Source organism: Symphalangus syndactylus, chromosome 8 (assembly GCF_028878055.3).
Source record: "Symphalangus syndactylus isolate Jambi chromosome 8, NHGRI_mSymSyn1-v2.1_pri, whole genome shotgun sequence".
Lineage (NCBI taxonomy): Eukaryota > Metazoa > Chordata > Mammalia > Primates > Hylobatidae > Symphalangus > Symphalangus syndactylus.
In genome coordinates this window covers 58228735-58241276 of record NC_072430.2, presented here as the reverse complement: position 1 = coordinate 58241276, position 12542 = coordinate 58228735, and the positions used below count along the sequence as shown (strand labels likewise).

At 38.5% G+C, this 12542-nt stretch overlaps 1 long non-coding RNA gene across 1 annotated transcript in view; it reads left to right on the top strand.

Annotated features, from left to right (window-relative positions):
* The window catches only part of LOC129487824 (uncharacterized), a 143398-nt gene extending 133575 nt beyond the window's left edge, over positions 1 to 9823 (top strand). The window contains exons 7-8 of the long non-coding RNA XR_008659468.1: positions 7297 to 7395; positions 9501 to 9823. This is a non-coding gene — a long non-coding RNA (uncharacterized lncRNA). The remainder of the gene's footprint in view (positions 1 to 7296; positions 7396 to 9500) is intronic.
* The last annotated feature ends 2719 nt before the right edge of the window (positions 9824 to 12542 follow it).

Sequence of the window (12542 nt, the reverse complement as noted above, 5' to 3'; positions counted from 1 at the left end):
GGTGTTGGGCCTGTGGGTATGCAGAAGGCTAGAGTTGAGGTTTGGGAGCATCTGCCTAGATTTCAGAGGATGTGTGGAAACACCTGGATGTCCATGCAGAAGTTTGCTGCAGGGGTGGGGTCCTCATGGAGAACCTCTACTAGGGCAGTGCAGAGGGGGAAATGTGGGGTTGGAGCCCCCACACAAAATCCCCACTGGAGCACTACTTAGTAAAGCTGTGAGAAGAGGGCCACCATCCTCCAGACCCCAGAAGGGTAGATCTCTTGACAGTTTGCATTGTGTGCCTAGAAAAGCCATAGGCATTCAATGCCAGGCCATGAAAGCAGTTGCAGGTTTTGTACCTTGCACAGCCACAGAGGCAGACCAACCCAAGGCCTTGGAAGCCCATCCCTTCCATCATTGTGCCCTGGATGTGAGGCACAGAGTCAAAGGAGATTATTTTGGAGCTTCAAGATTAAATGACTGCCCTGCTGGGTTTTGGACTTGCACGGGGCTGCAGGCGCCTTTGTTTTGGCCAATTTCTTCCATTGGAATGGGAGCATTTGCTCAATGCCTGTACCCACATTGTATCTTGGAAGGACTAACTTGTTTTTTATTTTTCAGGCTCATAGGCAGAAAGGACTTGCCTTGTCTTAGATGAGACTTTGGACTTCGAGTTTTGGGTTAATGCTAGAATGAGTTAAGACTCTGGGGGACTACTGGGAAGGCATGATTGGTTTTGAAATGTGAAAAGGACATGAGGTTTGGGTGGAGCCAGGGGTGGAATGATATGGTTTGGCTGTGTCCCCACCCAAATCTCATTTTGAATTGTAATCCCCACCTGTTGAGGGAGGGACCTGATGGAAGGTGATTGGATCATGGGGGATGTTTACCCCATGCTTTTCTCATGATAGTGAGTTTTCATGAGATCTGATGGCTTAAAAGTCTGTGGCACATCCCCCTTTGCTGTCTTTCCTGCTGCCATGTGAAGACATGCTTGCTTCCCCTTCTCCCTTCTGCCATGACTATAAGTTTCCTGAGGCCTCCTAGCCATGCTTCCTGTACAGCTGTAAAACTGTGAATCAATTAAACCTCTTTTCTGCATAAATTGCTCAGTCTCAGGTAGTTCTTTATAGCAGTATGAGAATGGACTAATATGGAAATCAAGATAGTTATTTTATATGGCTAAAGGACAGTGTATCCAGTACAGTGAGTTTAGTAGTCAAGAATTATGAAGAAATATGCCAATTTAAAAATAAAAACTTAGTATATTGAGTCTTTGTCTATCTGCCATATCATGTTTTATATTTGGTACTGTTTCTTTTTCTTGATTTTGACTGCTTCATAATACCATATTTTACATTCATATATTTACTTTTTGAACAATGCAGTTAATAAAATAAATAAGAATTGGTGCATTATTAGATGATACTTGCATTTTAACAACCATTGTATTCTGTTATATGAATTGACATATATAATTATAAAGAAATCCTACTTTAGTTAAGAAATATTTTTATAATTACTAGCAATTATGTAGCATTGTGGGGACTATTCATTATATTCTTTACAAAACTGGATTAGCCTTTCCACTTTTGATCAGGTGTTGGTCTTTTGCCCTAAATGTACATGCAAAAGGAAGCAGAATATTGAAATTAATAAGAAACATCTGAATACACTTAAATTCATTTTATTTATGGACTTTAAAAATTAGCCTTCTCTGATTTCACATCCAAGAACTGTTTAGTCACTTAAGAAATAAGATGATTGCATCTAGGCTGGGCATGGTGGCTCAGCACTATTGTTAAACATTTTTTATGAAACAAAAAGTTTTCTTAACTATTTGGTAGAATTTTTCAAATTATGTAGATGCAATTTTTTCTTTTTCCTTTTTTCTTCTTCTTTTTTTTGAGACAGAGTCTCGCTCTGTCACCCAGGCTGGAGTGCAGTGGTGTGATCTCCACTCACTGCAAGCTCCGCCTCCCAGGTTCATGCCATTCTCCTGCCTCATACTCCTGAGTAGCTGGGACTACAGGCGCCTGCCACCATGCCTGGCTAATTTTTTTATTTTGTATTTTTAGTAGAGACGGGGTTTCACCATGTTAGCCAGGATGGTCTCGATCTTCTGACCTCGTGATCTGCCCGCCTCAGCCTCCCAAAGTGCTGGGATTACAGGTGTGAGCCACCATGCCCGGCCTAGATGCAATCATAAAGAAACATATATTGACAGTTAATGTAACTGGAATTTTATTATTAGTGTCAAGAAAGATCTGATGCCATATGTGAACTCACCTTTTACATTTGGGGAAATTTCATGAAAAACTGAAGGGGAGCAAGGATTGATTACCTGGATAATCTTGCTTCTAGCAATCTTGGGCAAAAGGCCAATGATCTTGCATTTACATCAGGTACTTCAAGATCAACTGATTCACGATGGGTAGCTGAATTGATGATTTGTTTTATCTTAGTGGTTCATTTAATTCTACTCATTAGAGTTTAGTGGAAGGCTTTTCTAAAAACACAGCAATTAGTCCTGGAAAATTGTGTAAATAAAAAATATTTATCTCAACATGAGATTTAATAAATATTGCATTTTGGAGTGAAGAGTTTCTAATTAAAAGGGAGGCCACATGTCTTCATCTGCACACAAAAGTATCTGAGAACCAACTGGAACTCTTATCTGTATAAATTCACCAGCATATACAACAGTACAAACAGGCTGCTTCTTCCAAATGAATTTGTATGCACACAAATTGAGATAATGTTCTCTATCTTACAATGGCATTTCTGAAATTTCTATTTTAATAGTTATCACTCACAAAAAGAGTTTTATGGTCAATTACATGTGATATCCTCAGATAAACAGAATAAGGTAGTTGGCTTTCTTTCCAACTGTTTCTCAGATCCATCTACTTTCTTTCCAACTGTTTTTTAGTGGAACTTCCCAGATTCATGAATATGACAAAATGTACAGTGGACTGTCAAGAGAGGTGCATAGTATATATTTTATAACTTATTTGGCCATGGAACACCATTTTCCTCTAAATACCCATTATCACGATGAGTGATTATTCCTTTAAAAAATAAGATGGGAAGACTCTTTCATAACACAACTTTCTAATAACTGCCAATGATCACTTATATCCTATTTTCTTATTGTTTTTGTGGCATCTTAAAAATAATTTTGAACTTACAGTAAAGTTGCAATAATCATACAAAATAATCTTGTTTACTCTTTGCCCAGATTTCTCAATTGTTAACATTTTGTCACATTATTTTTTCCTTCTCCTCTTTCTTTTCCTCCCCTGCCCCTCTCTATCCTGTCCCTCATGAACCATTTGAATGTAGTATCTTGTTACCCCAGTGACCAGCATGGTGCCCAATACACGATAGGAATTTATTAAACAATTGATGATTAGTGAATAATATCTTTCAAAATTATATCTAAACAAAGTTAAATTATAAGAGGCTACCCTGGAACAATATTTAAGTGTGAAGTTTTTATCTATTATGAAAAGCCAGCAAATCGATTTTAAAAGTGAGAAATATCGGCTGGGCACAGTGGCTCACACCTGTATCCCAGCACTTTAGGAGGCTGAGGCAGGTGGATCACGAGGTCAGGAGATCGAGACCATCCTGGCTAACATGGTGAAACCCCATCTCTACTAAAAATACAAAAAAATTAGCCAGGCATGGTGGCGGGTGCCTGTAGTCCTAGCTACTCGGGAGGCTGAGGCAGGAGAATGGTGTGAACCCAGGAGGCAGAGCTTGCAGTGAGCCAAGATCGTGCCACTGCACTCCAGCCTGGGTGACAGAGTGAGCCTCCATCTCAAAAAAAAAAAGAAAAAAAAAGAGAAATATCATCTTACTATTTCTTAACAATTTCGGTTTTTGAAAATTTCCAAACCAAGAATCAGAACAAACCCATGATTATATATATATTTTTTTCTGACTTATGGATGTGCTTAGGTAGTGATCCAAAGCCAGATACCTTGTCTGGAAGGAAGAAGGTATGTTCAGCCCTGTGGCTTCAAGCTAGCTGGTACACTTACTTATTGATTGAATTAAAAGCTGCACGACTCTCTGAAAGAGTTATTGAATTCTGTCAGTTAGATCTTTTCTGTGATCCTTTTTTCTGTGCATAACTGTGCTTTCTCACTTTCTCCTTCAGTTTATGTTTTTCCATCCAGAATAAATTTTATACTAGTATTAGTACACTCAAAGCTGAGAATGACTTGTTTATTTGTCCCAGAAAAAAACCCCACAATGTATAATGGTCACATCTAACCAGTTACGGTTTAAAATAAATCTATCTCGAATCAGCCTAGAGAATAAGAACAATGTTGATTGTGCAAAGTAGAGGTTATAGACTCCTATAAAATGTGACTTATTTGATTTGAAGAAGGCTAAATGTTTTCATTTATATGAAATACCTAGAATAGTCAAATTCGTAGATATAAATAGAATGGTAGTTGCTGGGGCTGGAGAAAGGGGAAAATAGGGTTTTATTGTTTAATGGACATAAAGTTTCTGTTTGAGAAGATGAAAAATAATCTGGAGATGGATGGGGGTGATGGTTGCAAAACAGTGTAAATGTATCTAATGCTACTGAACTGTGCACTTAAAAATGGTTACAATGGTAAATTTTATGTTATGTGTATTTTACCCAATTAAAAAAATACTAAATGCTATCAAAATTGCCTATTTGCTTATAGTACTAGAAGTTTCCTTATGGTTTTTGAATCCATACAATTATGGTTATATTTTGCCCACATAAAATCAAATTTTATATTTAATATTTTAACTTTTTAATGATATATTCACTTGATACCTTTTCCACTTACAAAAACAGATTTGATTGGAGGGGTGGGAGGTGAGCTATATTTGTACCTTTGAGGATATGTGACCTGCAGTTGGGGGACCCATTGTACTCATGGCTAGCTCATACCTGGGAAAGACAAAGCAGCCTGGGGAAAAGCTAGGCAAGGCGGGCATTTCCCATGGAGTGGATGTGGATCCCGCAGGAGAGAGCTGGCCTGGAGTCACATAAAGTGAGGGACTCCAACAGCAAAAGTCTCCGGTCTCCATGAGGCCAAAGAGTTTTTACTCACAACACTTCTGACACCAAATGTGTAGGTTTTGCCACACCAACAATCAGTTCTCCAACTCTCTGGACACTAATTGGGTGTCCTAGAATGCAGTTCAATTCTGATGTTAACTATCCAGAGTTAGGCTGAAACTCCACATGTTTAAGAGCTTAGTCCCAAAAGGCTGCCAGACACCAGATGCAAGCTCTAGTTCCAAGCTGTACTTCTGACGAGCCAGCTACAAATTACGGGTTCCCATGGCCCCCTCCTCAGTTAATTTGCTAGAATGGCTCACAGAACTCAAAAAAGCACTTTACTTACATTCATTGATTTATTATAAAGGATACAGCTCAGGAACAACAAATGGAAGAGATAGATGCATAGGGAAAAGAATGGGGCACGGTATATAGCGCTTCTATGCCCTCTCCATGCAAGCCACTCTCCCAGCAACTCAATGCGTTTGACAACCTGGAAGCTCTCTGAATCCAGTTGTTTAGGTATTCTATGGAGGTTTCATTACATAGGCATGATTGATTAAATCCTTAACCATTGGTGATTAACTCAATCTCCAGATCCTCTCTCCTCCCTGGATTTGCGGAGTGGGGCTGAAGTTTCCAAGCTTCTAATCAAGGTTTGATATTCCTGGTCACCAGTCCCCATCCTGAAGCTATCTAGGGATCCCCAACCACCAGTCATCTCATTAGCACACAAAAGACATTCTAGAGTTTTGAAGGGTTTTAGGAGCTATGTATCAGGAACTGGGGACAAAGACCAAATATTTATTTTTTATTATATGACAGTGAGGAATAGAATGTTATTTGTACTCTTTTTGTTGTTGTTGTTTGTTTGTTTGTTTGAGAGGGAGTTTCACTCTTGTTGCCCAGGCTGGAGTGCAATGGCATGATCTCGGCTCACTGCAACCTCCACCTCCCAGGTTCACACGATTCTCCTGCCTCAGCCTCCTGAGTAGCTAGGATTACAGGCATGTGCCACCATGCCCAGCTAATTTCTTGTATTTTTTTTAGTAGAAACGGGGTTTCATCACGTTGGTCAGGCTGGTTTCAAACTCCTGACCTCAGGTGATCTGCCCATCTCAGCCTCCCAAAGTGCTGGGATTACAGGTGTGAGCCACCACGCCAGGCCTTGTACTCGTTTTGAGATAATGAACTATTCTGTCTTTTATTTATGTTCCTTTCCTCCTCTCCACCTATATCCAAATATTTATGGACAGGCCCAATATCAGTACTTTTCTTTAAGAAGTACTAATTTCATGTTAGAGAACAGTGTAGGGAACAAGCAAGGGGCATGATGAACTGTCTGAAGCTTTGGTTTGGGTTTGCTCTAAGTGCCATGTCATAAATTCCGCAGTTTCCTTTCCTTGAGAGTATGTCCCTCTCAGTTTTTGCTATTTGAGATCGAGAATCTGTGGCCACAGATTTTCTACACTGTGCTACCCTCCCTCTTTTTCTTACTTCATCTCAACAATCTCTGGCTGCAGATTTTCTATGCCATTGCCATTCTCCCTCTTTTTCTTTCCCTGTCTCATAATCTCTAGCCTTTATAGAATAATAATTATATATTAGACGTATGGAAATAGACTATCAGTGCAGCTACTTTTCAGCTGCAATCACCTTCTCTGCTATTCTCATTCTAAGCAAAGGAACATGTCTATATTAGTCTGTTCTCACGCTGCTAATAAAGACATACCCAAGACTGGGTAATTTATAAAGAAAAGAGGTTTAATTGACTCACAGCTCCACATGGCTGGGGACCTCACCATCATGGTAGAAGGCAAATGAGGAGCAAAGTCACATCTTACATGGTGGCAGGCAAGAGGGCTTGTGCAGGGGAACTCCCCTTTATAAAATCACCAGATCTCATGAGACTTATTCACTATCACAAGAGCAGTATGCAAAATGTCCATTCCCGTGATTCAATTATCTCCCCCAGGTCCCTCCCACAACATGTGAGAATTATGGGAGCTACAATTCAAGGTGAGATTTGGGTGGGGACACAGCCAAACCATATCAATGTCTTTCAGGACTGTGATACTAAGGAAATCTCTTTTTGGCTCAAGGTATGTGAAGCCATGAGCCATCTTTCAGTCTCCTTTCTAGTCTTAGACCAACTCTCACAGTATTTCATAGATAGTGTTTCACAGTTTGGCCATATAGTTTGTGACATTGACAAATTGTCAATCACATTTTGTCTCTGTTGTTTCCATTTTTAGACAACAGGCAGCAAAAATTTAAGATGTTACTTGATGGAATTTCTGGATCCTTATTCTAAACCCAATCCTGAAGACAACACAGAAGTGAGAAGGAAAATGGTACATCTAAGAAGATACTGGAAAAACTAAAAAGTCTCTGAGGAGACAGAAGTTGGCTGGTTCCCAGGTTCCAGCTGAAATGATAGCCTAGGAGAGGAAAGGGCAGGGGGTCACAGATAGAGGAAGCGTGGGTGTAGAAGGAGGGCCCTGAGAGGCGGATGCTGCAGTGAGCTGAGATCTTGCCACTGCACTCCAGCCTGGCGACAGAGCGAGACTCTGTCTCAAAAATAAATAAATAAATACATACATACATACATACATACATACATACATACATACATAAAATGTAATTAATTAATTTAAAAAAAAAGGAGGGCCCTGAATGGATCTTGCCTTCTCTGTCACAACTTGAGACAAAAAGAGAAACCTAGATCAGTGTAAGTAACACGATGGCAGTGTTTGAGCCCAGGGGAAATGGGGAGGAATAAAGTAAGTGCAGACAATTGAGTTGGCCCTGGACTCCCCCACCTCCCCCTGTTCCACACTCCAAGAACAAGTACTTACAACTGAGGAAGACAGTTTCAAAAAAGAAGAGTGCTGGAGTACAGGGATAGGCAGGCCTCAGAGAGGAGGCTGGGGTAGCAAATGGGAGGCCAGATTGTGTAGTCTTTAATATTTCTTAAGATTATTGTGCATTCCCTTTATGCATTCTCTTTAAGGCTGGGAACAAAAATAGACTTTCTCTACTTTCGATCCTGATCAACATAGTGTTGGAATCCTAGCCAGTGAAATATGGCAATAAATAAGAGGTTAATGGTTGGAAGTGGAGAAAGTAAAATGAAATGAAAACAATAAGATCATTTACATTTGAAAAAGCTTCATCAACTGAAACACTGTTAGAACTAATAAGAGAGTGTAGCGGGTTTTCTTAGCCCATGATATTTCCTTACACCAGCAATAACTAACTAGATAATGCAGCAGAAATACATTATCTACAAGAGCATTTTAAGAAATCTGAGGTACGTATTTATAGAAAATAAACACTTTTCTTCTGCCATTCTTTTTCTATTTTATACTGGTTATATAATGTGGTTATAATGGTTAACATTAAAATGTTTCATAATTTCCTTGCTATCAAAGCAGAGCTGTTACTGTACTAGAAGAGGAATGAACAGCACCCAGAAATGGAAATAATCTTTAAAAAAATCCACAAAACTTTTATAGAGAAAATTTAAAAACATTATCGTAGGACATAAAAGAAAGCCTAAATAGAGAACCGTACTGTATTCATTGATGGACAACTTAATATTGCAATGATGTGAATTATCCCAAGATCGTTCTATAAATCCAATGTCATTTTAATAATAAATCCAAGAGTATTTTTGAGGCTTTTATCAAATCCATTGAAAATGTATATGGAAAAATAAAATCCCATGGATAAAATCCTGCAGGGACCTGTCTTATAATAAGGACCAGATCTTTACTGTATTCAAACTTAACCTATCTGAATAGGCAATCTTAGATTCCCATTTTACTCCTTGAAGATTTTCAACCATTTATGATACCAATTACCACATGGGCCAGTCTTCTTTGTTGACAACAACAGAATCCCCTCTATTTTGAGCAGAAAGAGGTTTATTAAAGGGTATGAATAGCTCATGGAATCATTGGAAGGGCTGACAAAACAGACTCTACACTGAGCATCCACCATGTCTGTCTTGACACCCTTAAGAGAATCCATGTATACTCTCTTCCTCATTCTCAAATTTTGAAGAAACATGTTCTTACCTAATATAATGCAACTAACCTACACAAACAAAAATGTATTCAATTTTCCTGCAAAAGAATATACCAAAATCTCAACATTTTAAAGCAATATGCCACTTTATGACCATTAAATCATCAAAAACTAGAAAGGTACTATCAAATATTAATGAGAAGGTGGGGAGACAGAACTCTTACATACTGTTGGTGAAAGAGTAAACTGTCTTGGTTGTCCTAGAAAGCAAGAGTAGGTAATAAAGTACTCAGCAAAATTAAGAATGTATATATGACAATGGAATTTCACTCCTGGATTCAAATCCTAAGGAAATTCTTTTATAGTCTTTCTATAGACTCATAAAAAGACTATATAAGGATATTCATCATAACATCTCTTGTTACAGTGAGGAATTGGAGGTTACACTGGGAAATCATGAAGAGAAAATGGCAAATGCACACCGCAAAAGCAACACATTTGATGCACATAGAACAATGTGGGTAAATCTTAAAGGCATAATGTTGTCCCACAAGTAAGAAACAAAACACTGTCTACACCACAGTGCCTTTGTGCAAGTTAATACACACATACAAAATGTGTACTTGTAAGTATCTAGTCATACAAAAGAGCACATATCAAGCACATTGAAGAAGGTGACCATGTGGTATAGAGAATGGAAGTGGGAATAAGAAATAAAGTAGAGAAAAATAATAAAAATGATGAACCTTGCATGTATATGTTAGGATGGTGAACTCCACACAAACAAATGGGGTTAGTTCAACTCCACACCTGATGGTTTGGATTAGTTGGGTTTTTGTTGTTTTTATTGTTTTTTTTTTTTTTTACAGCAGAGATAATCTGTGATCACGGCATCCCATTTTCCCCAGTTAATTATAATAATTAAAAATTTAAAAATTGCTCTGAAGGTACAGATGTATTTTAATTTTGAAAATAGTTCTGACTCATCTATGTCTCTAAGGAGACTTCACCAAATATTCAGTCTTATTCATCTCCAAGCTGCTTATTTTCTTGATTCCATCTAATCTTGGCAAAGCAAAGGGAAGGTTAGAACAATTTTTCAAAACTTTGAAAATGGTTCTAATTGCTCTACATTTAGACAAAGTTACTGGTTACTTAATTGGCATTTAAAGCTCTTTTTGGATAGCGGGCAGCCATTCTAGGCGATAAAGGTGGTTTCATGGAAATGTTCCTTCCTTGACAGAAGGAAAACTTTGGAGAATTCACATGCTATTTTAGCTGGCTCTGTGATTGCAATCACACAAATCATTACATTCCAGAGAGATCCCATCAACAGAAGGTTTTTCCGTTTCAGTCTGTCAAGGTAAAACATTATCTTTTCATTTTCTGTATACTCCAGGGTATCAAGAAATTACGGAATGTAACCTATAATTACAATAGCATTTTCTAAGTCTTCCTTGATGGTCAGAGTAAGAAAAAGAGAGAGGAAGAGAGCTTTTTTGCTCTCAGTTACCTTAAAATATTCATTCAGGTAAAAAAAAATATTGGATTGGCTTCCTTTTTTTCAAGTTTTATAATCTCCTGCAATCTCACTTTCATGAGTTAATGTTGCAGAGTGAAATAATGATTGTCTTCTATAAACCTATGTAGTGCCATAGAACAAGAATGGGTGGGTGCAAAGAACAGAAATGAAATTAGAAGGTGAATGGACTGCAGATTTTTCATGCATTTTTCCAGATGTTCATTCTGGCCTTCTGTTCCTTTCTTCAGGACTTGTATTTATGCACATGTAACACCATGAGGAATCAGATAATATAAACAGTGAATATCTCTTGGGCTATTCAGTTTTGGCTTTATATTTCAACTATGTTGATGACTGCTGGTTACATTTTTATTCAATTTAGGTGGTCTGACTTAAATGTAGGAGATCACATAAAGGATGGTGGGAATGGGTACCTCAAGTGAAAGCTTTTATATTCAGTAACGCAGATTTAATTGCTCAGGATGCTCTAGCCTGGGAAACTCAGCTTATCCAGATTTTCTGAGAAATGGTCATTGCTAAGAATTGTCTGAGGTCTGGTATGTGTGGCCTCCATTCATACGGAGGGAAGACTGTCTCTTAGGAGCAGAGGAGTGCTTAGCAATTGAAAACAGAATTTTGTCTTTTTAGAAATTAATAATGTAAGATATGCACCCTTTGGCTATTAAAAATATTTCTCCATACAGGCCAGCCCCTTCAGCCCCAGGCTCCAGGTCCACCAAAGGTTTCAGACGAGCCCAGATTCAAGTTGTCCCACATAGCTCCACAGTTTGAGCTTTCCCTAATACCAGGTAAACACCCCTGGCCTTGGGCATGAGGCCAGAACCTATATACATAAGCTCCAGGCCTGCCCAATATCAGGCTAGTCCCTAGGCCCTGCAGCCTTATACTCCAGCAGACTCAGGTTCCAGGCCCATCATAGTAGATGTCAGTGCCAGGCTCAGCCCCCCAGACTGAGGCACCAGGCCAACTCCTCAGGCTGCTAAACTGTACCAGTGGACCCAGATCAGGTACCAAGCCCACCCACCTGCTGACCCAGGCACTGGACCAGCCTGCTTAAGGACTTTAGTAGCAAGCTCACCCACAGACCATGCCAGGCATCCTGCAGAGGATATCTGGATGAGCTGACTGGTGAAGTGCATTCTCAGACATAGCCAGTCTGAAAAGACTGCAAAAAGTGCCTTCTTCTTCAAATGCAGAGACAACAACACAAAGCAATAAGAAACATGAAGAAACCAAGGATATAACACCACCAAAGAAACATAATAACCTCAAAATGAAAATATTAAGACTGCCTGACAAATAATTCAAAATCATTGTTTCAAGAAAGCTCAGGGAATTTCATAAAAATACAGATAGGTAGTATAACAAAATCAGGAAAGCAATAAATGACCAAAATGATAAATTTAATAAGGAGATTGAAATCATTTTAAAAGTCAGATTTGGGAGCTGAAAAATATAAAGAATGAAATGAAAAATGCAATAGAGGGCCTCAACAGCAGAATTGATAAAGCAGAAGAAAGTATGAACTTGAAATGGGTTATTTGGAAAATAAAGACAAAAGAAAAAAGAATCAAAGGGAATGAAGAAAACATACAGAAATTATGGGACAGCATCAAGAGAGAAAATGTTTGGGTTATAGGAGTTCATAAAGGAGAAGGCAGATTAAAGAGGTAGAAGCTTATTAAAGAAATAATAGCAGAAAACTTTCCAAATCTGGAGAAGAATATAAATATCCAGATACAGGAAGGTCAAAGGTCTGCAATCAGATTCAATTAAAACCAAAACCACACAAAAACAGAACTGACCAATGCAACAGAAATTCCCGAGGTCTAGTATGTGTGGTCTCCATTCGTAATTGAAGGAAGTCTGTCCTTAAAAGACAGTCTATTGAAAACAGAATTTTGTCTTTTTAGAAATTAATATTGC